This window comes from Ornithorhynchus anatinus, chromosome 4, assembly GCF_004115215.2.
Source record: "Ornithorhynchus anatinus isolate Pmale09 chromosome 4, mOrnAna1.pri.v4, whole genome shotgun sequence".
Classification (NCBI taxonomy): domain Eukaryota; kingdom Metazoa; phylum Chordata; class Mammalia; order Monotremata; family Ornithorhynchidae; genus Ornithorhynchus; species Ornithorhynchus anatinus.
Genome location: NC_041731.1, coordinates 50,953,878 through 50,958,623, shown reverse-complemented (window position 1 = coordinate 50,958,623; position 4,746 = coordinate 50,953,878).

Here is a 4,746-nt window from a genome sequence, read left to right as displayed (position 1 = left end):
TATAGAAAAGTTCATCTCCTTTGGGCACTCTGGACTATTTTGAAGGATAAATGAATCTATCATCCATAGTTGCCATTGCTCATGAAGCAAAACATCTGGTCCAAATGTTTTTCCTCTGCTGCAATGGTGCCCAAAACTGAATAATTTTAGGGCTTTAGGCGGAAGCACAGTATCTATCTCGAGGAATCCGGTTCCTTTTCAGAGAAGAGCATAAATTAGGTAGGGCTTTCTGTGCTCTTTGGCCAGTGTGTTTTTTGGAATCCTGGGCTTACTCTGGAAAGCTTGGGAACAGCTCCTAATGGAAACCAAAGCTCTGAGAGCCCATAGAGAGAGTGTGGTTGGGAATACAGCAAAGGAGTCCAGTAATAGAGCCTCTAATTCTCTGGCCCTGACCAAGGCTGATATGAAACTGAGCCCCTAAACTAGAGACTGTATATCCTTCAGTTAGACATAGCCTCTGGACCTCAGCAAGCTTACAGTCTAGAGCTTACACTTTTTCATTTCCGTGGTATTATCCCATGTGCTTAGTACAATTTTTTGCATGGAGGAAATGGTCAATATATGCTGCTGATTAATTTACTATGCCTTAGGACAGAACAATCTGGGCAAGAATCCTGGCTCCATTGCCTGCTGCCCAGGGAAGAACAGAAAAGCAGTAGCAGTGGTGGAAAAGGAGGAGGAGGAAGAAACAACATGCCCCACCATTCAGTGCTCAGTCCTCAACCCCAACAACACACTCAAATTGAAAAGTTGGCACCTCAGGGCCTGGAATGAACAGAGATAGGGTCTGAAATTTTTTCTGGAAAAAATAGGTTAAATTCAAAATCGGAGCAGGGCCATTAGTATGAAGAAGTATACTCTGAATCCATATGATGTACAGCACTGTACTAGGCATTCAGATGAAATAAAAAAGTAAATTTTGTTGTGGTGTTCAAGGAGTTCATATGCTAATAAATTAGATCAGGTGAATAAAGTAAATTTACAGCTTTATATGTGTGAATGTGCACACACAAACACTCCTTGGACTGTAAACTTGTAGTCAGGAAACATGTGTACCAACTCTGTTATATTGTCCTCTCCCAAGTGTTTAGTACACTGCTGTTCACAAAGTAAGTGCTCAATAAATGTGATTGATTGATGGACACCGTATTGTGTTAGGAGAAAGAACTGAGGAGGAATAATTCAGAAATAGTGCATTTACTGTGAAGGTGATAGTACACTCCCTTCTGAGACTGAGTCTACATTGGATGCTAACTCTATCTGTAAACTATCTATCACTGAAAACAACTTGAATATCAGAAAGCTAGAAAGTAACCAAATGGATGACCAACTTTCAGAAAGAGTCCAGCACTGACCTCAAAAGTGACAATCTGATTAATGTTCTATTGAAAAAAAAATCCACTTTAATAGACAAAAGCCGGGGCCATCAACTCTCAAGTTTCAGTGCCTGACAGAACCTTAGTAGAGAAAGAACTTGCATCCAGAGCTTTCCCCAAGTTCATTGCTGTTGGCACTATTGTCCATGTGGACTTCCTTCTCGCTCTAGACTGTAAGCTCATTATGGTCAAGGAACACGTCTGCTAATTCTGTTATATTGTACTCTCCCAAGCACTTATCTGCACAAGATAAGCACTCAATAAATACCATTTATTGATTGATTGCAGGCACAGACACTTGTGAAGGAAAGATAAGTGAAATATGCTGACCATTGGTTAGTTCAAGTAGGAATAATAGTAATAATTGTAGAGTTTGTTAAGAGATAATCATGTGCCAGGCACTGTACTAAGTGCTGGGTTGGATGCAAGCTAATCAGGTTGGACACAGTCTCTGCCCCTCTTAGGGCTCACAATCTTAATCTCCATTTTATACATGAGGTAACTGAGGCACAGAGAATAATAATGATAATAATTATGTTATTTGTTAAGTGTTTACTATGTGCCAGGCTCTATACTAAGCCCTGGGGAGGGTACATGGAAATTGAGTTGGACACAGTCCCTGTCCCACATGGGGTTCACAGTCTCAATCCCCATTTTATAGATGAGGTAACTGAGGTACAGGGAAGTAAAGCGACTTGCCCGAGATCACACAGCAGACAAGTTGTGGAGCTGGGACTAGAACCCAGGTCCTTCTGACTCCCAGGCCCATGCTCTATCCACTAGGCCACACTGCTTCTCTAGGAAATAAATCTGTTCATTTTCCTGCTGGGGGCCCACATCCACAGTGGGGCTGGATGGATGCTGGATGGGTGCCAGGGACCGCCTATCAGGCAAGCTCTCCTGATTTTCCACAGTCCCTGGCAGCTGGCCTCCTGCCTGCCCAATCTAAGTGGTTTCTTAATCATCTAGAGTGACAGTGGCAACTGGGCAGAGGAAGGGACCCTAGCATGAGGGCTAGGCTTTTAGATGGCTTTCATTTTCCTCTGCTCCAGCCAACTCTGCTCAACAGCTTGGAGGACTCAATCAAAACTATCTATGGGGAGCCTACTCTTTGCAGAGCACTGTACTAAGCACTTAGGCAAGTGCAATATAGTTAACAGATGATGATCTAGCAGGATTCTCTCAAGATGAAAAATTCCAACTTTTCACTTCAGCTCTGCTTGATGCTCTTCAGCTCCTAACCAGTCAACAGAGTCTGGACAGGTGAAGAGGAAGGGGGAAACATTCAGTTCCTTATACTTTACCCCAGAAAAGGGCCTCCTCATCCTATCCTGAATTAGAGCAACTCCATTTACCTCCATTTGGGGAAGCAATGTGACCTGTGAGTCAGAGGACCTGGGTTCTAATCCCAACTCCACTGCTTACCTACTGTGTCAACATCAGTGGTACTTAATGAGTGCTTACTGTGTGCAGAGCACTGTTCTAAGTGCTTAAGTGCTAAGTGCTGTGTGACCTTGGGCAACTCACTAAGCTTCTCTGTGTCTGCAAAAAGGAGATTCAATACCTGTTCTCCCTCCTACTTAGACTGTGACCCCCATGCAAAACCTGATTATCTTGTACAATAATTATGGTATTTGTTAAGTATTTACTATGTGCCAAACACTGTACTAAGCACTGGGGTGGATACAAGCCTAATGGATTGGACATAGCCCCTGTCCCACATGGGGCTCACAGTCTCAATCCCCATTTTACAGATGAGGGAACTGAGGCAAAGAGAAGTGAAGTGACTTACCCAAGGTCATACAGCAGACAAGTATCAGAGCCACAATTAGAACACAGATCCTTCTGACTCCCAGGCCCATGCTCTATCTCTGGTATATATTATCACTTTCTTATCTTGTTCAGACACACCCTGGCTTACAACCATCCCACCATACAACCACCTGGGAAGCCAGTGGTGGTGTTTGGTGCTTTACCCTGAATCCAGCCATCCCATGATACAACCACCTGAGAAGCAACATGGCCAATATGCAACATGGACCTGGGAGTCAGAAGGACCTTGGTTGTAATCATGGTTCTGGCATGTGTCTACTGTGTGACCTTGGTCACAGCACTTCTCTGGGTCTCAGTGACCTCAAACGTAAAATGGGGACTAAGCCTGTGGGACAGGGACTATTTCCAATCTGTTTGGCTTGTATCTACCCCAATACTTAGTACAGTGCCTGGCAGATAGTAAAAACTTAACAAATACCATAAAAAAAACCCCATCTGGGGACCCACTGGTTTGGTATTTTACCCTGAATCACAACTACCCCATGATACAACCACCATGGAAATGCATTCTGTATTGTTTGATGCCTTACCATACACATACATCTGACCAGCACTGACATCCCCATCCAGTGCTGCAGGAAATTCCTCTCCATCCCACCCCTCTGCTTCATGGCCCCATAGTTTGAAAGCCAGAACAACTAGCAGGTGATCTATTGAACGTGTGCCTTCACCTTCCCACAAACACTTTTAAGGGAAAAGTGACCCCTTGGCCTGTTTGTTCTACTTTGCTAGGCCTCTCTCTTGCTTTTTTCTATTTCCTCAGCCAGAAGGTCGAAAAGAAGGAAATGGATAGTGTTGCTTGGATACAATCTAGAGCAAGCCAGGTACAAATACTCTAGTAGAGACCCTGCTACCCACTAAGACATTGCTTTATGAGCCTGGAGTTTAATTAATAGAGAATCCTCAACAATAACCTCCTCAAGTCAGCTCGCAATCACCATTTTAATTACAAATTCTTCCGCGTTATTAATCTGGCCACTAGTTTCTCTTAAGTTATAGACTATAACATAGAAGCCATGGAACATGTGAATAAAGGATCATAATAAAATAAATAATTATGGTATTTGTTAAGCGCTTACTATGTGCCAAGCACTGTACTAAGGGGTAGATACAAGACAATTGGGTCTTATCTTGTATAAGGAGGGAGAAAAGGTATTGAATCCCCATTTTGCAGATGAGGGAACTTAGATGCAGAGAAAATAAGTGATTTGCCTAAAGTCACACAGCACAGCAGAACCCAGGTCCTCTGACTCCCAGTCTCGCTCTCTTTCCACTAGGCCACACTGCTTCTTATAGAAAGGAGCAAAGGTCACTGGCTTCAATTCAAATAACAACAATGGACACTGGTCCTGTTGGCAAATCACGTGTGGGGGGGGAAGGGGGTGGGGTGTGTGTGTGTGTGTGTGTGTGTGTGTATGTATTCTTCAGTCATCTGTTCGGAAGTACTCTCTCTAAAATTTTGCCTGCAGTGGAGAATCCCCTGTAGTTTCTGCAGTCAGCTCTCTCCTCTTTCTAGGTACCAGACACTGTACTGAGT